At 39.0% G+C, this 22,108-nt stretch overlaps 1 pseudogene; it reads left to right on the forward strand.

The window, feature by feature from the left end:
• The first annotated feature begins 778 nt into the window (after nucleotides 1–778).
• Nucleotides 779–22,102, forward strand: LOC108308274 (annotated as a pseudogene).
• The last annotated feature ends 6 nt before the right edge of the window (nucleotides 22,103–22,108 follow it).

The raw sequence follows: 22,108 nt of genomic DNA on the forward strand, positions 1-22,108 counted from the left end.
ATTAGTGTTGATTCTTTTCTCTTTCTTATATTTGTATAGTGTCACATTTGAATCTTTTACAAATATTTGCCTACTAATTTATATGGCATTTCTTCTGTTAATGTCACTCTGCCTCATTTTATAATGAAGAAATTGAAACTTTGAGGTAATATAGAGGCAAAGCAAAGCCTCATACTCTGCAATACAAGGTTCTTTCCAAGAACTATTTGGCTATTATATTCTCTAAACAGCACATGAGAGAATTGAGAGCCAAAGGACATACTTATATCACTACTTATGTAATATTTTTCATATGTGAAGTAGGCAATACTCTTCATAAATATAATTAAATGCATTGTGCCCGTTTTCTTGATTTATGTGTATCTAATACACACAAACATGCATGTATGTATATAAAATGTGCATGATATATGTTTATGTATATACTATACATGCATATGTATATAAAATGGGCACAATGCATGTAATCATATCTACAAAGAGTATTACCCACTTCATAATGTTCATAAAGAGTAGTATTATGTGTGTGTGTGTGTGTAAAAATTTAACCAAAATCATAAAGGAGATGTGAAGGGACTAATGTAGAGAGCAGAGAAATTTGTCCTGGCATCTCAAGAAAGGCTTCCCAGAGGAGCTGCCATTTGATCTGGACTATGAAGAATATGCAGGAGAAGATGAAAAAGAGTATTCTAAGCAGAAGGAACACATTCTTCAAAGACATGATAAAACAAGTTCAGTGCTAAGAGTAAAGGATATAAACAGCAAGTGGTAGAAAAGGATGAACAGGAAGCTAGGTCAGACCATAAAGGGCCTTACGTGTCATGATGAGTTTGTAACTTCTGATGTCTACCACGGAGATCTTGAATTTTGTAGGAAGAGAACTCTGGCAGTAGTGTGGAGGATAGACAAGTGTCTACCCGAATGTGCAGGGTAAATGGAATGGTAGAATCAAGGAAAACATTACTGTTTCCATTGGGAAACTGAGTATACCATAACTCTTTTGACTGAACTAAGTAATCTCAAAGGACTAGGTCTTGAGTACAAAACAGAGATGAAAAGTCAGGATGAGCTGAACGTGAGATGCTTGTGAAGATGCCCCCAAAGAAATTGGATATCTGAATCTGGAAGGCAGAAGAGAGAGATTTCAGATTAGTATGGTTAAAAATAGCCATTGGAGCCATAGACATGGATGAAGCCAGCCAGGGAGAGGGTGTAGAACCAAAAGAAAATAGGAAAGGAACCCTGGTTGGGAAAGAGAAAAAAGAGAATTAAGAAGGAATCATTAGAAATGTAGAAGAGGAAACGAGGAGCAAGTAATGTGCAGGGGTATAGAAAAAGGAGTTGCAAGGAGTTAGTAAACCCAGCAAATGCCCATCAACAGGACAATTCCAAAATCTATGTGAAAGAATTATGAGGAAGAGGAGACAGGACGAAAATACCAAAGGATTTAAACAAAAAATTGTCAGAGAAGAAAAAAACATATTTTTGAAATTTCAATCTCAATTAAAATAAAAAATACACATTCAATAAAATGTCATTTCAAACCATAAGTTTAGGAAAACAGATTTAATAGAAAATTAGCAAAGTTGGCAGGGTATGATAAAAAGTAGTCTTTCTCAAGTGGTAATGAATAAAAAGAGCCAAATGGAAGGGGAAGGGGTGGGAAGAGTGCTCCCTACTGAGAGGCCCCTATCTGCAAAGTTCTGGAGATAAGAAAAAGCATTGCACATTGGAAGAAATGGGGAAAATCCTTTGTGGTTTCAAATAGAATTGGGAGGGAAAAGGCTAGAAATGAGGCTGGAAAGCAAAACGATTCCTCTAGTGGTAAGGGAGATTCTCATACTAAAGACTCAGCAGGGATCTGGGCCTTACTGGGCAGCTACACCGATCAAAAGGCAGACCCTTGAACATGGCACCTTGTTCTGTATCTACCAATTTCTTTAAGGACATAAAACCACAGTCTGGTTTTTATATTACTTTGATGACTATAATACTTTGATAATTAACAAAGGTATATCTGGATGCAGTGTCATAATATGGCTTTTCAGTAAAAAGTACTTGAGGGCAAAATGAATATTAAATTAAGCCACAAGGAAATGATAGCTGAAATTGCTATGCATATATTTAAAATTTACATCTTACATTGATTGAACTGTAGTGATCTAGGTGCCTTCAACTGCCCTCTCCTTAGAATAACATGCAGATAGCTTCACTGATTACCTTTTCTTATGTTATAATAAAAGAAGTATATAACCAGAGCCTTGAGGACTACATTTGTTAATTTCCCCTCTCTGAAATAAGACAATGTCATATTCAGGTATTTGGTTTACTAATATGTCTTAGATTCATCACCATCCTACTCAACTAATCATCAAATGAGTTTCATAGCTAAGAACTGACTCATGTTATATATCTGCCTTTTTAATGTATTAAGAAAATCCTTAAGCTCCGCTAGGCTTTGGCCACATACAAAGACATCCAAACCCAGATGCTTTTGGGAACTAGACTGAAAACAAGTCAGTAAAGCAGACAGATTGTAGATTAATCATTCTGTTGGCACATAAGATATAGATAAATCATTCTTTACTTCCACAAAGATATCTGCAGGCCCAGGCCAGCCAGATTTTCTAAAACTTTTAGAGAAGTCTTGTATTGATATTTTCATCTGTTATTTTTGAATTTTTAATGTTTAGCAACAGCTTTAAAAAAACAGATTTATAAGTCTTAGATGAGCTGAAGAAAACTCAGTGAGGGCAGATTTCAGCCGAAGAGCCTCCAATTCAAGACCCTTCTCTTCACCTTCTCTGAAAACAATATGTATTGCCATGTTCCAGCCACCATTCTCAAGATTCAGAGAGAGTATGAAAATCTAATTTAGCCCTTGGTTGGTATTTGTGTTCTCTTTACAATATCTAGCCTCCCCTTTAATACCTCCTTGGACACAAAATTCATTCATTACTCTCTGGAGCAGCTTCAGATAACTGACTGCCTCTGGCATTTACCTAGTACAGCCACCATTCATTCACAGTGGTGGACACCAGCCCTGTGAGATAGAGGTTCAAATGCGGGAGTCACAGCTGCCTGCTCAACAACTAAAAGCAAAACACTTGACTGATTCCAAACTAGAGTCTTCATAACTTAATATTGAAAAAAGAAATAATTACTTCTAGGAATCTATTACATAGATATTTTTGCATAAACGCACAAAGATGGACGAACAAGGACAATCGTTGCAGGCTCATTTGTAATCATGGAAAACTGGAAACAATTGAAATATCTATGATAGTATAAAATAATATACAGTAAAATATATGAGATCAACCTATATATACTGACATGGAACTCTTCTCAAAATACATTGTTTAATGAAAAAAGTAAGTAACAAAATAATACAGTATTTCTTCATTATGTAAAGTCCATGTGTCTATGTGTATATAAATATTATTTACACACAATAGGAAATGTCTGAAAGCCAATTGTCATCAGTAGTTTTCTCTGAAAATACAACGGGGGCTGGAAATGAGGAAGGAGTAGGAACTGTCCTTTTGTTTCTACATGCTCTTGCATTGAGTTTTTTCAATGAAGGCATTTTCATACATGACTTAACTTTTAAGAAAATAAATTTGTTTAAATAGGTACCATTTAGTCCAGAAAGCACCTACAAGGTGCCTGATTGGTGAACCTTGTGAAGGCAAGAGAAAAATGACATTTTGTGTATGCATTCTAGTCTCAATGGCAAATTATTTTTCTGCTCTCTCAATGACACCACTTTGTCCTGTGTCTCATATTACTACTCCCTGTGTTCATGTGATTGTGTTTGTGTATTATATAACAATATTAATTGTGTTACTACCGGAAAGGGCTGTGATTAGTGAGCTATACACTCATTGGAATGTACTTTATCAGAATACATAGTTGTGGATAAGCTAACAAAGGTTGGGTCAAAGTTGTGAGCTTCTCTTTACCTTTCCTGAGAACAACATGAATTGTCATCTTCCAGTCGCCATTCTCAAAGTTCAAAGGGAGTTTAAAGATCGCAGCCTGTGGATCTCAGCCTCTTTGCCCTATACATGAGAAAGAGAATAATGGAATCACAAAAGTCCCCAGATAATGTACGTAATTTTTTCATAATGAATCACCCAGATCAATGCTGAGATCTGGAAAGAGATAACCATAGGTTGTGATAATGCCCTGCCACCTCCCCATCTATCCTCCACTCGCTGCAAGTCTGGCCATAGCGTGCCCTGCTCAAAACCCTTCAAAGTCTTCTCATCACCTTTTGGATAATGCCCAAGCTCAACAGCAAATGAGGCCCTCTATGATCTGGCTCTAGTCTTTCTCATTTTTACCTCTTCCTTGCTCCCTCTTAATACTCTGGTGGTATTGGACTGGTGACATTTCCTAAACTCATACCATAACGATCCTTACCTCTTTGCTCCAATTCATGCTGTTCCCCTGGTCACAGATACCTTTCATCAGCCCACACACATCTCCACCACCACAGCCTTGGACAACTCCTGCTCTTCGTTATTTATCTTTATTCTTGCTGCACAGTGGCTTTCCCTGGGGACCACTGTCTTCATTCCTCTTTGCCCATATGTAACCTTACATACACATGCTGAAATGATGACTACAGTCAAGCCAATTAACATATCCATCATCTCACCCTTCCCTAATTGGAGTGTGGGGGGGGGGGAGCGGGGGAAGTGTAAGAACACCAAAAATCTACTCTCTTAGCAAATTTCCAGTATACAATACAATGATGATAGCGACAAGAGGCAGACATGTTCCTAGGCAGACAGGGACAGGTCCCCAGTGAAACCTCACCTTCAAGCCAAAGACAGTTTAAAGCCTGAAAGCCAAGCCACAAGTCAGATCCACAGACTGGATTGAGAACCTCTCTATCCATTTGGTGCACTTTCTTCTGATTGATCCCTACCCGTCACCTATTTTACATATACCTCCCCTTTCCTAATTGGTTTTTTATACTTCCGTGCCCACCTTTGAGTTGTGCCTTTATTTTAACCTTTTTTGCATACACACAAACCAATCACCACTCCCTCATTCTGAGTCCATAAAAGTCCCGGACCCAACCACACTGAAGGGGAGACCACCTGACTTCATGTGGTGGACCACCCTCACATCCCCTCTGTGCTGAGAGCTGTTCTGTCACTTAATAAAGCTCTTCTTTGCCCTTCTTACCCTTTACTTGTCAATGTAACCTCACTCCTCTTGGATGCAAGACAAGAACACGAGAACTGCTGAACATGTGTACGAGCTATAACACAGGTAGGCTGGGGCACTCCTGGGCCAGTCATGGGCTGAGCCAGTGTGCAAGCCAGGTATGGCCTGGCTGCCCAAATGGGCAGCGTGCCTCCTGCAGCAGGCCTGGGGCTGAGCGAGATCTGGGTTTGGGTGTTACCAGCTTGACAATTCCAGCTGGCAAAAGTGACTGAGAAACATCCTGTGTCAGGGATACTATTAACTATAGTCCATATGCTGTACATTAGACCTCTAGATTTATTCATCTGACAAAACTGTAACTTTCTTTTTATCTACAACTCCTGATCTCCCCCTGCCTCTGGTAATTACCTTTCTACTCTGTTTTTGTGTATTCAACCTTTTTTAAGATGCTGCATGTAAGGAAGATCATGGAGTACTTTTCTTTCTGGGGCTTAGTTCACTTAGCTAATGTCCTCTAGGATCATCATGTTGCACATGGCAGGATCTCCTTCCTTTCTAAGGCTCAGTAAGATTGCAAGTCTTTAAAGAATGCACAATAAGGGTTTTGTGTCCTCTGCTTCACCTTTTGACATCAGAGGGTCAGAAACTCCACCCTTGGGTCATGCTAATCCTGCCATTTTTTGAACATGGGTCCCATGAAGGAAGATGAAGCTCAATTGTGCATATAAATGTCTCTCATTTCATAAATATTCATGATTCCTTCTATAGCTTATTGGATTTGCATATTTAGCCACCCTGCTCAGCATAAATTCACGTTCCCTTTGCCTGCCCCGCAAAAGTGTCTGCTTCTAGCTTCTGGCCAGAGACCATGCTACCCAGCTGATCAGAATGGCCACCCTTCAGGCTGTAACCATTGATGAGAAATAAAGCTCTCCTTTACAAATTTATGAACCTTGTCATTCTTCAACTGACACTAGTATATCATGATCCACCAAGCTTAAAGGCTTACAGGTAACCTTTATTGTCTCTGTGTCCATGGCTATTTGTAGTTATTAGGTCACCAAGAACTGAAAATAGACACATCTATGGGAATAGAAGAGGCAAGGTCAAACCACAAGATATCTATATTCTTCTTGAACTCTTCCCTGTGCGAGCACATGGGCACATGTGCTCGTGCGCATGCACATACATACATACTCAGATTTGAACATGAAATACACTGGGCTTAAAGTAAATAAGTTAACCCTGTTGACAATCTGTTCTTGTTCGCACTTTAAAGACTCAGCTATTCCCTAAAAGTACATCCAAGTCTATGAAATGTTAGCAAATAATTCCAATTTTTCTATAGGAAGACAAAGGAATACATCTGACACCAAAAGGCAAACATTAATTTAAAAATCCTCATTAGATCTCTGTTTCCTCCTCAAAGTTATTATCAGATGACTTGTCACCCCTACCCTTTTATCAACTCTTCCTCCCCAGAGCTTCTTCATCCTTGGTTCCAAACTAACTGCCTCCCCTACCATCTATGCACTGTGTGAGAGAAAAGATTGTTCACACATTGCAAGGTTCATAGCTGAGGGCCCTATAACAAAAGACAGATTAACAAGAAAAAAGGCCAGGCATGCTGGCTGATGCCTATAATCTCAGCATTTTGGGAGGCCAAGGCAAGAGGTTTGCTTAAGGCCAGGAGTTCAAGACAAGCCTAGTCAATGTAGCAAGACCCCGTCTACAATTAGCCAAGCGTGATGGCGTGTGCCTGTAATCCTCGCTACTTGAGAGGCTGTGGTGCGAGGATTGCTTGAGCCTAAGAGGTCAAGGCTGCAGTGAGCCATGATTACACCACTGCACTCCAGCCTGAGTGACAGAGTAAAACCCTGTCTCCAAAGAAACTCAAAAACAAAACAAAACAAACAAACAAAAAAAAACCAGAAAATAAAAAAACAAGAGGAAAACACACGTCTATTTAATGTAGATGTGTTTTATATGACATGAGGGCCTTCAGAAGTAAAGATCCAAAGAAACAGGGAAATATGTACTTTTAGTCTAAGTTTAATGAAGTGGACAGGTGAGGAAAAGTATAATTAGACAAAAGGGGCATGCTGTAATTGTCAGAGTAGGTAGATAGGCAGATATGAGTAGGGCAGGATACGGCCCCAAATGTTGGGCAACTGCCAGGCAGTCTCCTCAGGAATGAGAAATGGTCTTGATTGGTATCAGGGAGGGGAAAATTTCCTATCAAACAGGAAATATTTTGAGCTTTTGGGCAACAAATTCCCGATAAGAACTTAAAAATGGCAAATGTGTCCAGGCATGCACAGTAAGGGGCAAAATGGCAACATTTGACCTTCCTCTGCGTACATGTCCAGACATAGACAATGAGGGGCAAAACAGTGGAGTATGGCTGGTATATAACCTTTATCTGTGGGTGCTAGACTGGTAAAGGAAAATTACCCTAAGAGAGCATACACATAACTTCAACTGCCAAATAGCACATGCAGCCCCTCCCAGATGCTGGCAAGTCACTGCTTATGCTGTGATTAGCCAATAGCCTGCCCAAGGCAAAGGATGAGGGGAGGAGACTAAGAAGAGACAGGAAATTATATCTCTGTAAGATACCTGAGCCAACAATCAGGCGGGGCACTCAGTCTTTCAAGGTGCCCACTTGATCCCTTCCACGTATACTTTGCTTCAATAAACCTTCACTTCTGCTTTAAATCTACTTTTGTCTCTTGACTGAATTCTTTCTTCAAGGAAGGTAAGAACCCAGGACTGTGAACCCTGCTCAGACTCACTGCTGGTAACATAATGCAAACAGATTGTGGGCAACTTAGCAAGGCTGGTTTGTTTAGACTCTTCTCTGTGTCCCTGTGTCTTCAGAGATAAGGACACTCTTTTTCCTCTGGATACAGGAAGGGTACCTCAAAATGAGGGATTTATCCCAAGGAAGGTCAAAGAATTATTTTATGGCCTGTTTCAGGGAAGAAAGACAGTGATAAAGTTAAGGACTACTTTCTGCTCGTGCTGTTTTATCAAATGCCAAGCTATCATATTTTGAAGCAATGTGTCCTCAACGCTATCACTACCAAGCTTCCACTCCTTTCTCATTAGAATAATTCAGTTCTCTCTGGCTTCTCCAACTCAGCACCCTCATATCTATTTCCCTAGATAACAAAGGATTATCCTTTGAAAACATCTGGGAATGGTCCACACAACTACTTTTCTACTTCTCCTCATGTGTCTTCATTGTTTGCCCTGTGACAGATATATCCAGAGCAGGATTAAAAAGAAGCCATAAAGAAGCATCTGCAATCAGAGAGAGGTTGTAGAAAAGAAGAAAGAGTCATTCATTTTGTTTATCCTGAAGTTAGAGCCAAGAAAACTATAGTTAGAAAATTCGATTTTATTCTAAAATTTCGAGATTTTCCCCACATCTCTTCTCTGGATTGATTACAATTCTATACCTCTATCTCAAAACTTTTTTAATAAATGCAGAATAACAGGTATTTGCATTCCTTTTAAAAAACTGGTTGTGACAAAGCTTGATCAGACTCCCTGTTTCATTCATATATATTGTAATGGTTTTGTTTTATACATATGTTACAACAAAATGTGATGGCTTCAAAATATTTATAACATACTGATGAAGTTCAGGACACACCACCTTAATGTAACTATAGGAGACCAGAATATACTACCTTAAGAATGCCTTTTTGTCACAAAGATTAAAATTGATTATTTGGAGAAACAGCAGACACAAGAGAAGTTGAAAACAAAGTTATTCTTTTGTAAGAAAAATTTATATCTATAAATGAAATCTTCAATTGTAAGGGTGTCTCCCTCTCTGCACCAGGAAGAGAAGGATGACTTAATCATTAGAAATTCTTATCAGTGGGGAAGTCATCAGCAAAAATCTTCATAGTAAACCTTGTTCTTTTTATCAGGATTTTCTTGGCATAATTTTTTTCTTGTCATAACTGAGTCTCTCCCCCATACTTCTTTCTTTGTTTCGGGGAACCATGGTATTTAAGCTCAAAGTCAAAGCCACCTATATCAGATCTATTCCAAAGAACTCCTCATTTTTCCCTGAGTGTCTCACATGTATAGATGTATATACATTATTTATTAAACTTCTGTTTTTCTCTTATTAATCTGTCTTTTATTACAAAGGTCTGTCATAACTAAGAACTCATGCAGTGTAGAGAGAAAATCATGTTTCTTCACCTACAGCTCATTAAATGACTCAAAACAATGTTTAAATAGGACACCAATGGGGTGTTTAAACAGAGAAGTAGCATAAATTGATTTAACAAATTTAACAATATAGGAAAATAATTTTACTTCAAAGCAGAGAATTTATTGCAAATGGTAAAGACTAGAAACAAGAACACCTGTTGAAAAGCCACAGCAACAATTTGGCCTTATTTCAATAATTCAGAAGTTATGACAATTCTGATAAGAATATGGCTGAAGGCCAGACGCAGTGGCTCACGCCTGTAATCCCAGCACTTTGGGAGGCCGAGGCCGGTGGATCACGAGGTCAAGAGATTGAGACCATCCTGCTCAACATGGTGAAACCCTGTCTCTACTAAAAATACAAAAAATTAGCTGGGCATGGTGGCGCATGCCTGTAATCCCAGCTACTCAGGAGGCTGAGGCAGGAGAATTGCCTGAACCCGGGAGGCAGAGGTTGCGGTGAGCCGAGATGGCGCCATTGCACTCCAACCTGAGTAACAAGAGTGAAACTCCGTCTCAAAAAAAAAAAAAGAATATGGCTGAAGTGTCCCTTTATTTTATCTATAAAAGGGGTAGTTCATGAACACTTAGTACTATAAACAAAATGTAAGAGAAAGTTTAAATTATACAACACAAAATATTTTAAATATTGTGGAAGCAATCACTTTTCCACAATTAATGTACTAGTTATAAACCATTATGTGCTTTTGAAAGTATGTTCTTGAAAGACTTTCACTGGGCAAGAACTTGTTTGGTAGTTCAAGTATGTGCAATACCTGGCACACAATATGTACTCAACAAATATTTAATAAATAAATACATACATTCATTATTTCTTTAAAAATAGCATCCCATTTAGATATCACACCAATTTACTGGCTTTACCACCTCCACCTACCACCTCCACCTACCACCCTGCTTCCAGTTACTATGAAAAAAAAAGTCTTTTACCCATAACATATTTTCATACAATAAATATGAACTACAATCCCTAGCATATATTTAAAAATAGACCAGAAATTTTCCTTGACTTATAAAGTTTAAAAATATAATTTTAAATCACACAAAATATAGTAAAATTAAAAGTTATAAATGTGTCTGCAGAGAAGAAAGACAGCAAAAATTCAAGTTGTTTTCCTAAATATTAGTCATATTGGAAGTGTGTTCTGTTAAAGGATGAAATTACAACAAATCTAGTTTTACAGATGTTAATTGGCCTTTGTGATTTTAGAATTGAGCAACAGTTCAGACCAAAAATGGCTCAGAATGTTCCACCCCACCAAATGTGTAGGTTATATTTGTAACCATAGAAAAGGAAATAACAAAGAAAACAGCAGTGAGGTACAGAGACAACCCAATTGGTTATAGCTCACATCTGTCTTATTTGAACATGGTTTGAACAACTGGCTGCCTGTGATTGGCTGGGATTCAGCTATCTGTTCCTAAGTTTGGTTTTCAGTTTGTTTAAGTGCCGAGTTGGGCTGCAGTTAGGAACTCACACACAGGCCTCCTTGGGCCAATTTTAGTTTGTTTTACAGTTGTTCATGTGATTTAAAGGATTTGATTAAACACAGTAAAGAACTTCCTGGTGGTGAGGACAGCTAAAAGAAGAATGAGTGATGAAGACAGATTCAGCATCTCCCTTTATAGGAAGCTTTATAAAGACAATAACTCCTTATAAGTCTCAGTAAATTTCTATGTAAAATTCACAATGTCATGGGTATAGTTTGAGCTAAAATTTACTCCTGCTAACTATGACTTCTGTTTTTAAGTTTGCTAAGCAAATAAATTAAGTGAAGAATATGTCATTGGGGAAAACAGACTACCGAAGAACACAAACTACAATCAGGTACTACTGTAATACAAAATCCGTGAGATTAAGAAATATGATAATTACAAATAATTATTTCTTTGCAAAGGAAGTATTCCCCAAGATCCTCACCACGCCTGAAATTAATCATACTGAATTTATTTGTAAATAAATTGTTATTCAAAGTTTTCACTAATTTTTCAGTGACATCCTAAAAGGTAAATATTGTCAGTCTCTTCACATTTTGTTTGTTTGAGTTGGAGTCTTGCTCTGTTGCCAGGCTGGAGTGCACTGTTGCGATCTCAGCTCACTGCAGCCTCCACCTCCCAGGTTCAAGCAATTCTCCTGCCTCAGGCTCCCAAGTAGTGGAGACTACAGGCACACACCACCACAATGGACTAATCCTTATATTTTTAGTAGAGATGGGGTTTCACCATATGGACCAGGCTAGTCTCAAACACCAGGCCTCAAGTGATCCTCCAGTCTTGGCCTCCCAAAGTTCCAGGATTACAGGCATAAGCCACCACACCTGGATAATTTTTGTATTTTTAGTAGAGATGAGTTTTTGCCATATTGACCACAGTGGGGTCTCTAAATTTTTAAAATATCATAAATTAAAACTAGTTTACATTAGAAAGTTTAATGTAAACTTTTTAGTTTACATTAAAAAGCATTAAGCAAGTCAGAGTATAGGCAACTAGATAGTAATTTCAAATACTAGCTGTTTAAAGGACCAGGCACCACTGAAAAGAACTGATGCAATAAAAAGGGACAGATGAGATTTAAAAGGATAGACTACATCTTAAAAGTCGGTCTTTGAAATACATAGCTCTCAGTGAGAAAAGAAAGGGCAAAAGGAAGGAAGACAAGCCCTTTGGCAATTTGGTAGTAAAGGGAAAAAGAAGGAAAAAAGGAAAAAAATTAGGGTCCTATAAGACAAAAAAACGATAAAATTGGAGGATCCACAACCCTTCCCCAATCATCATCATTAAAACTAATAAACAAAAATAAAACTTAAATATCTAAACTTTTCTACTTTTTCAGGAGAGGGCACCACTAAATAAGGAATATTGTAAAATATGCTAATTTCATGAAAACAAGTAAGATAAAGATAAGCAATGTCCAGAGAAATAGGTAATAGGTAGGTAGGTGGGCATGTAGATAGACAGATAGATAGAAACAAGGAAATGAGAAGGGAGAGAGGGAGGGATCAAAAGGTTTTCTAGAGATCCACTGGGAGAATTCTGTTTATATTTCATTGGCCAGAATGGAGACTACATGGTGAATTCTAAGTACAAGGGCATCTGAAATAATGATAAATAATTTTTCCCAGCCTATAGTGGAAGGTAAAAAGAGGAACATGAACTCGGAAACTTTTGGGTAGCCAATAAAAAGTATGTGTCATATCGCTTATATACCTGAAATATATTACTTTCATCCTCACATTTGATTAGTAACTCAGCTAAATGTAAATGTATAAGCTGAAAATGATACTACCTTAGACTTTTAAAATCACTGTCTTTGAGCTTCAGTATTGTTAAAAGCCCATTGTTCATTCTATTTTCTGTCCTTTATGTGACTTGTATTTCCTTTTCTGAAAAGTTATGGGATCTCTTTATCTCTGGGGTTCTGAAATTTCATGATGACGTGCCTTGGTTTTGAGTCCTTTTTATATTATGAAATCTGAAATTTTACCTGTTCAATTGTCACAAAGATCAAACCTCCAGTCTCCATCCAGGATGAAAGAAGGTCAGTCTCAGTTGTCTGCAGAATAGGGTTGAGAATTATCTATTTCTTAGACTTTCAATCAACTCCTCTGTTATGTCCCATTACCAACATCTTTGCCTCCAATCACTCACTAAGCTGTCTTAAAATCATCCAGCATGCATTCACGTTTTTCATGTTAGCATCCCATTTGCAAGTCTTTGGTGTTAGCTTTCTCTTTTCTGATGAGTCATCAACTCATTTCTCATCTTCAAATAATGTGTTGACATTTCTTCTCCACTATAATCTCAATCTCTTACTTCATTTATCCTATAAGCTTATGCCTTTAAAAAAAAAAAAAAAAAAAAAAAAAAACTCTTACTTTAGTGAGATTTCAACAGGAAGCAGAGGAAAATGTGCGTTCAGTCCACCATGTTTAATCTGAAGTTCTCTCCATTTCAGCTGTAGCGTAAAGAATGAATTGGTAGGGGGAGGGATAGAAGTGGCTGGAGAGGAAAGTTGTGGTGGGTCAAGACGGAGAGTGGGGAGACAATCAAGAATTTCAGTAAGAAGTGATAAGTTTCTGAATCATAATAGCAGCGGGAATAATAGAAATAAGAAGACAAGCTTGAAACCAACTAAATTGATAGAAACAACGGGAGTCAGTAAGTGTAAAAGAAGTCTAAGATGTACAGCACATAAGAGGAATTTGTGCAGGCTACATTTCAATAGTAGCAACAGTGTGTTTTAACACCTGGGTGGGATAATCAGAAAAAAATGAGTGAAATTTGATAGATGGAAATGGAGGCAGGGCATTCTAAATTAGATGGTTAATCATGAGCACTTATTCACAACAAGTGTTTTGTGAAGACTAGAACTTAGAATATTCTGAAATTGAAAAACTGTTGTTTTGACAAGCACAATCAGTGTCTGAGTGGGCAACTGTGATGTGCCTATGGGGCAGATCTTCCCTTTGTCACTTTGTTCATTCCTCTATCATTTCAGTAATGACATATAAGACAAGTGCTCAGATACTTTACTTAGGCAAGCCTGAAATTAGAGAATCAACCCAAATGTCGATGCTTTATTGATCAAGGGCTAACAGTAAGTGTTATGTTTGTGCCATTGTTTTAACAGTTACATGTTCTCATGATTCAAAAAAATTTTTTTTCAGTGAAAAATCTTACTTTCACACAGCCTCTATCTGTCTGGATGTTGCCCTCTTCAGTCCCCACCCCTGATCCTATCAAGTGTCCACTCTTACTAATTTCTTGAATATTTTTCATTATTTAATTATGCAGATATGAGAAAATTAAAATGTATTTCCCTTTTTTTACACAAAGTATACCATTATGTATATGCTGTTCTGTATCTTGCTTATTTAATAAAATACCTTGGCAACTAATATATAGAGAACTGTGTCTTTTTTTCAAAATTGCATGTTTGAATTCAGTTGTAGAGATGTACTATAAGATATGGACTCAATATTCTATTGATAGACATTTTGTTAGTTTTTGGAGGGTTGAGGGAAAATTCCCCCTTGCAATCTGAAGATTTGCTAAAAATCTACTGACAAAGGACATATTAATAGAAGAAAATATATACAAATTTATTGACTTCCACAAGAGTAGGGGTGAAAATCACAGAATGATTATCCCAGCATGAAATGGGGTACAGACACTTATATACCCTTTTCTTAGGTGACAGTAAGATGGGAAAGTGTGGATGACTTTAGGGGGACTATGATTTTCAGGGGAACCCAATGGGCTTGAAGAACCAATGGCCTAGAATAAAGTATGCTGGATCCGCAGCACAAACAAGTCTGTCCAGGTGTGTTGACAGACTTCAGTCAGTCTTCCTGCAGTATGAGTTCAGTTAATGAAAACTCAGGGAAGGGACCAAAGGTAATTGATTTATTCTTTGCCAAGTGTAGACTTTAGGCAGGTAAGGGAACTGCAGAGGGGGGATACAGAGGATTGAGATACAGGGAGAGAGGGAAGGTCAGAGGATTGAGATACTGGAAGAGAGGGAAGGTCAGAAAGATCCAGTCATCTTCCTCAGTTCAGCTTGTTAAAGTGCCATATATTTGGGTATTAGTTTCTAAGTCCCAGCATTTTCAATCTTATTATTTTGCTTCAATGAATTACCTTACACATGAATCAGTTCACATACATTCAACTGTATTTGTAAAGGCAAATCTTTTTGTTTTGAAATAAAAATTGAGTGTTTTAGCAAAACTAAGATCATGCAGACCCAGTAAAATGTTTAGCCTTGATTTTCTGTTTGGTTTTGATTTTTTGTAAATCTGGAGCTAAACCAATGTATGCTTAAAACCAGTTTTTGAGTAACTTCTGTGAGTTTGTGTTTACTTATAATTTAACTTCCGGGATACTAAAGTAGAAAAGAAAACACAGCTAAAGGAATATGAAGAAAGTCCTTCTCTGAGAGAAAAGAATGGAGTAGAATAATATTGACCTTGGCAGCACAATATGCTCCAGCTATTGGAGTCACCTACATGTTGTTGAGGCGTTCTAAATCCAACTTTGGGATATCCCTACTGTCATTCTAACAATCTACCAGTTTTGTTTTTTGGTTTTTTTGTTTTGCTTCACTTCATTTGCTTTGTAGAGATGGGGTCTCCCTATGTTGCCCAGGGTGGTCTCAAATTCCTGAACTCAAGCGATCCTCCTGCCTAAGCCTCCCAAAGTGCTAGAATTACAGGAATGAGCCACTGCACCTTGTGTACTGTTTTCTATTATATTCACATACTATTAACCTATTTGTATGTTCTGTCCTGACCATAAAGACTAAAGACATTCTTTTTTATGAGCATGGATTTTCCCTGAAGAATATTAAATTGTCATCATCAGCTGAATGGAGAATGGGATAATCCTTAGGCAGCACATGAAGTGGACATTGGTGAACTTGGTCTCTGGGTTTTGCAGGCAATTTGGCCTTCAATTAAAGGTTAGTGCCTCCTAGAAGCTAAGCAAAAAGTTGATCTAGTGAGAGACTCTAAGGTCTAATTTAAGTATATGGCCTATAAGAGAAGCCAATTCTGGCCAGGCACAGTGGCTCATGCCTGTAATCTCAACACTTCGGGAGTCTAAGGCAGGAGGGTCACTTGAGACCAGGAGTTCAAGACCAGCCTGGGCAACATGGGTAGAACTTGTATCTATAAATATTTTTTTTTAATAGCCAGGCATGTGCATGTGCCTGTGGTCCTAGCTACTCAGAAAGCTGAGGATAGAGAATCACTTGAGCCTGGGAGGTCAAGGCTGCAATAAGCTGTGATCACGCCACTGTACTCCAACTGAGGCAACAGAGTGAGTCTTGCCTCCAAACAAAAAAAAAAAAAAAAAAAAAGAGAGAGAGAGAGAGAGAAGCCAATTCTACCAATTCTTGTATCAACTGTAAGTTATTCTCTGTATTGTATTACTATTTCCAAGTTTTTCTTAATTCATAGCATTGACTAGTAATCGAGGAAATGCAATTTAAACCCATAATAAAACGTATTTTCACATCTAAAAATCAGCAAATAAATTATAAAACCCTGACAATATCATGTATCAGATAGAACGAGAAGCAAAAAGAATCCTTCCCTGTTGCAGGGAGCATAAATTGGTACTAACATGTTAGAAAACAATGTATCACCATCTAGCAATGTTGAAAATATGCATATTCCACAACCTAGCCATTCCACAGCTGGGCATGTACTCTGGAGAAACTCTTGAATGGGTGCACAAGTAAACAAGTACAAGAATGTTTCTGGCAGTATTGTATTAGAAAAAAATGGAAATATAAATATCAACGAGAAAGAGCTAAATAAATTATATTTGTATGTAAAGCAGTTTTTCACATAATAAGAATAAAATAAAGTTGCTTAAATCAGAAAATAGATCTCACCAAAACAATGAGCAAAAAAGCAAGCTGAACAAGAATGCATATGCTTCAATAATTTTGTGATAATAATGCCTTGATTCACATATATGACCTTGAATTTTCCTCTGTTAATTGGAACTAATTCTGGAGGTGAATACTCCTGCTCCCAATCCCCACACTGGGAGGTGATGGGTAGAAGCATGAAGGAAGAAAAATTATCCCAGCTATTACATAAGCTCTCATTTAATTAATTACTGGGATTAACATCCCACAACCTACTCCTCTTACTACACATACTCCCTCAGAGTTTGTCTGATGCAGTGATTAGGAGCACGTCATACATAGATGACCTAGATTTAATACCCTCCTTCTTGGGTTGATTTTCAGCATTTTACTTACTTCTTCTGGGTATCAACTTTCTCACTCAAAAAAATGCAGCTAACAAGATTTACTTTTCATAAGATTGTGGTAACAAGCAACTTAATCCAGGTAAAACTTAGTGCCTGGTAAATAATAAGTACTACATAAATGGTAGGGATTACGGAGCCTCTCACAGCTTCTACTGGTAAGAATACCTCCCATCTCTGCTCCAGGCTTCTCATCTATTCTGGGGCATGGTTTCTACTCTGGTTTGTCAAGATGCTCCCATCCAAATTCCATGTTTCAGAAATTTCATTGAAATCTAGTCCACAAGTAGGTGAAGCCTTCTTAGATATGCTACCAAAAGCACAAACAAAATAAAAACAATAAAATGTACTTTATCAAAATTAAAACTTTTGTACTTCAGAGGACACCATCAAGAAAGTTAAAAGACAATGCCTAGAAAGACAGAAAATATTTGCAAATCATTTCTCTGATAAGAGAAATTTATCTAGAATATTTAAAGAATTCTCACAGCTCAGTAGAAAGACGAAGTGGGCAAAGGATCCAAATAGACATTTCCCCAAAGAAGATATACAAATGGCCAACAGGTATATTAAAAGATGGTCAGTATCATTAGCCAGATGGTCAGTAATAGGAAAATGTAAACAAAACCACAATGAGACACTACTTCAAATCCACTAGAAGGGGTATAATCAAAAAGAGAGAAAGAATGTGAAGAAATTGGATACTTCCTACATTGCTGGTGAGAATAAAAAACGTTAAATGTGCTTTATAAAGTTTGGCAGTTAATCAAAATGCCAAAGATAGAATTACCAAATGACCCAGCAATCCCACTACTAAGTATATACCGAAGATAAACGAAAACATATGTCCACACAAAAACTTGCATATGAATTTAGATAGAAGCATTATTCTTCTTGATAGCCAAAAACTAGAAACAACTCAAATGTCTATCAACTGATGACTGGATAAATAAAATATGGTATTTATACAATAAAATACTATTGAACAATAAAAAAGGAATGAAGCACTGATACATGCTGCACTATATGTGAATCTTGGAAACATTAACTGAGAGAATCCAGTTTAAAAAATATTGTATAATTTCATTTATATAAAATTTCAGAATAGGCAAATCTATAGAGATGGAAAGTAAATTGGTTTCCAAGGGCTGGGAGTGAGGGAAGGTTGACGCAAAATGGAGAGAGACTGCTGACAGATACAGGAGTTTTTCTTTGTGGGGGCAGGGGGTGATGAAAATGTTCTAATGTTGACTGTGGTGATTGTAAAACTCTGAATATTTGTACAACTCCAAACCATTGAATTTTACATTTCAAGTTGATGTAGTTTATAATATATGAATTATATCATAATAAAACTGTTTTTTTAAAAATCTGATGCACAGAACACCTTCCTCTCTCAACGTTCTCATGGATTTAGTCCTTTTGTATAACTTTGTTACCACTTTAATGAGATTTTTGAAAGGGGTAGCAAATCTGCCTGCTCAGTTCACTCTTGATTCAGAAGCTTTGTAGGGATTATTTCTAAAAAGAACTGCCCCCAAAAATAGAGAGGACACATAGAAGTGATGGAACTATATACGTCACACTGGAAATACAGATGAGTTCATACAAAAAAAAAAAAAAAAAAGCATTTTCTGTTGAAATATGTAGCAGAAAGTTAAAAATGGAGGAAGAGATACCAGGGCTAATACGTATATTGTTCTCATGATAGTATACACAATAAGAGAGCTTGGACTCGTCCAGAAATAGGTAAAGGGGGTGACTACGGGACCCCTAACCATGTAGAGCAGTGAAGGGGGCCAATGCCCTCTCATTCTACAGTACAGGACAATGCCTGTACTCATACTACAGTAACCTGAGTACTTTCAAATCCAGTCTTCTCAGCATTTTTTGAGGTAATTATTTAATGACACAGGAAAATAACATGTTATGAAACAAGCTGGTTACAAGTAGTAGGTAGATGACTTCATTTTTGATTAAAAAATTAAAAGGCACAAGCATGCACATAAAAATTAGATTATGCACAAAATACCAACAGCATTTAATTCTTCTCAGCATTTTTATGTTTATCTTAAAACTTTAATCGATAGTAAGATTTTAGCTCTCAGACCCTAGACTCTTGCAGCTAGTGACATTACTCCACTTTCTAGTGCTGCCTGAATTCCTCTCTTATCCACTAACAAGTGGTCATCTAACCTCTGTTTGAATATTTACAGTGATAAGGAGTTCATTACCTTACAAAACATCTCACTCTATATTTGTACAGTTTGGTTAGCTAGAAAGTTCCTCCTCACATTGACACAAACTCAGTTTTTCCGTACCATTGACATATGTAGTCCTAGAGAGACTTTTGTCCCTACCCAAAATAGGCTTGTATGACCTCTTCCATATAGCAACCTTCTTGAAGGCAATTATCATGGGGTTTTCGATATATCCTCTAGGCTAAACATCAGAAGTTTCTTCAGTGGCCCTTTATGTGACATGGCTTTAAGAAGTTCATTGACATCTTGTTTATTCTTAAATTTTCTGGTAGCTAAGCCAAGCTTATTTCCACATGCATAAAAGATGAATGTGTGGTAAGACCTATGGTCCTGAACTGGTAAATGAATTAACATATGTGTAAGTATTTTTACAACTGAAAACACTTTGTAAACATAAGATACTATTAAAAGCTATCTACTTCATAGAAGGCAACTTGACACAGCATATTAGAAACTTGCAACTCAAAATATGGTCTAAGGGTACACCCGGCATCACCTGGAAACTTGCGAGAAACAATTTCAGACCCACCTTATATCCATTAAATCCCACCTGCATTTTAGCATTTTAACAACATCTCCAAGTGTATCACATGCACATTAAAGTCTGAGGAGCTCTGTAAACTTAAAAATGGGAAAACGCTTTCACTAAGCAATTCTTGTTTTAGGTATTTATCCTGAGAAAATGATTAGGCTAAGTACACAGCATTTTTATAACAACAAAAGTTTACAATGAACTGAAAGGTCCACTAACAGAAAATTGACCAAAGTGCTTTATAGTTCATCTATGGATACACCATTTGCCAGCCAGAGCTAACTCGACAAAGCAAGCTGGTTCTTAGCTGGCGCTGGCGCCCACAAGATGCCTGCTCCTCAGCTAATGCATCTACTGTGAACATAGATGTATGTTTAGTTGACACAAAAGGGCAGTAATATCCCCACATCAGTTATCCCTGGAGGAGAACTGGGACATCTGCCTCTGTCATCTTTCAAGGGTTCAGCCAGTTTAAAAGTTTGCTTCTGGCCCTGCCTGCCGCACCTCTCCTTTCTCCTGTATCTCCAGGCGAAGCTGCACGCCCGGCTTGGAGCCCTACCTGTGCTCCTCCTCCTCCTACCGCAAGACGTTCGTGGACGGCTCCCGCCTGTCCGCGCGCCTCTCCGGGGCCGGCGGCTTCCGCTCGCAGTCGCTGTCCCGCTGCAATGTGGCCTCCTCAACCGCCTGCTCTTCGGCCTCGTCGCTCGGCCTCAGCCTGGCCTATGGCCGGCCACCGGCGTCCGACGGGCTGGACCTGAGCCAGGCGGCGACGCGCACCAACAAGGAGCAGCTGCAGAGACTCAATGACCACTTCGCGGTGTTCATCGAGAAGGTGCAGCTGCTGGAGACTCAGAACCTCGCGCTGCAGGCCAAGCTGGCGGCGCTGAGGCAGCGCCACGTCGAGCCGTCGCGCGTCGGCGAGTTCTTCCAGCGCGAGCCACGCGACCTGCGCGCGCACCTGGAGGAGGAGAGCTCCGCGCGCGCTCAGGCCCTGCTGGAGCGCAACGGGCGGCCTAGGAGGTGCAGAGGCCGCGGGCACGCTGCAAGGAGGGGAGCCTCGGACGCAAACGTGCCGAGTGGGCCCCGAAGGTGCAGCAGCGCGACGTGGACGATGCCACGCTGGCCCGCCTGGACCTGGAGAAGAAGGTGGAGTCGCTGCTGAACGAGCTGACCTTCGTGCGCCAGGTGCACGACGAGGAGGTAGCCGAGCTGCTGGCCACGCTGCAGGCGTCGGCACAGGCCACGGCCGAGGTGGATGTGGCTGTGGCTAAACCAGACCTGAGCTCGTCGCTGAGGGAGATCCGCACCCAGTATGAGTCCCTGGCTGCTAAGAACCTGCAGTCCGCAGAGGAATGGTACAAGTCCAAGTTCGCCAACCTGAACGAGCAGGCTGCACGCAGCACCGAGGCCATCCGAGCCAGCCGCCAGGAGATCCACGAGTACCGGCGCCAGCTGCAGGTGTGCACTATCGAGGTCAACGGCCTGCGCGGGGCCGAGTCCTTGGAGAGGCAGATCCTGCAGCTGGAGGAGCGGCACAATGCCGAGGTGGCTGGCTACCAGGATAGCATTGGGCAGCTAGAGAATGATCTGAGGAACACCGAGAGTGAGATGGCACGCCACCTTCGGGAATATCAGGACTTGCTCAGTGTCAAAATGGCTCTTGACATTGAGATAGCAGCTTACAGGAAACTGCTGGAAGGCGAAGAGACACGTTTTAGCACCAGTGGGTTAAGCATTTTGGGACTGAATCACTTCCCAATCTGAGTTATCTGCTCGCATCTAGAATCCTCAGTTCTAACAGCCTTCAAAATCTCATCCACTGGCCTATCACTTAAGAAAGGAGGAGAAGGCATCTAAGGTAGCCGCTAAGAAGACCTCCCAGATAGGGGAAAGTTTTGAATAAATATTACAAGAGACAGTAATATCTACTAAGAAAACCGAGAAATCAAATATAGAAGAAACCACCATTTCAAGCCAAAAATTATAATTTCATTGCTTTGAAAGAGTTAATGCTTAAGAGGGAATGATATGCATTTGACTTGTTAAACAGCCTGTTCCTGAAACATAACACCTGCCACACCACTATGAAATG

The sequence above is a fragment of the Cebus imitator genome, unplaced genomic scaffold, assembly GCF_001604975.1.
Source record: "Cebus imitator isolate Cc_AM_T3 unplaced genomic scaffold, Cebus_imitator-1.0 Scaffold84, whole genome shotgun sequence".
Classification (NCBI taxonomy): domain Eukaryota; kingdom Metazoa; phylum Chordata; class Mammalia; order Primates; family Cebidae; genus Cebus; species Cebus imitator.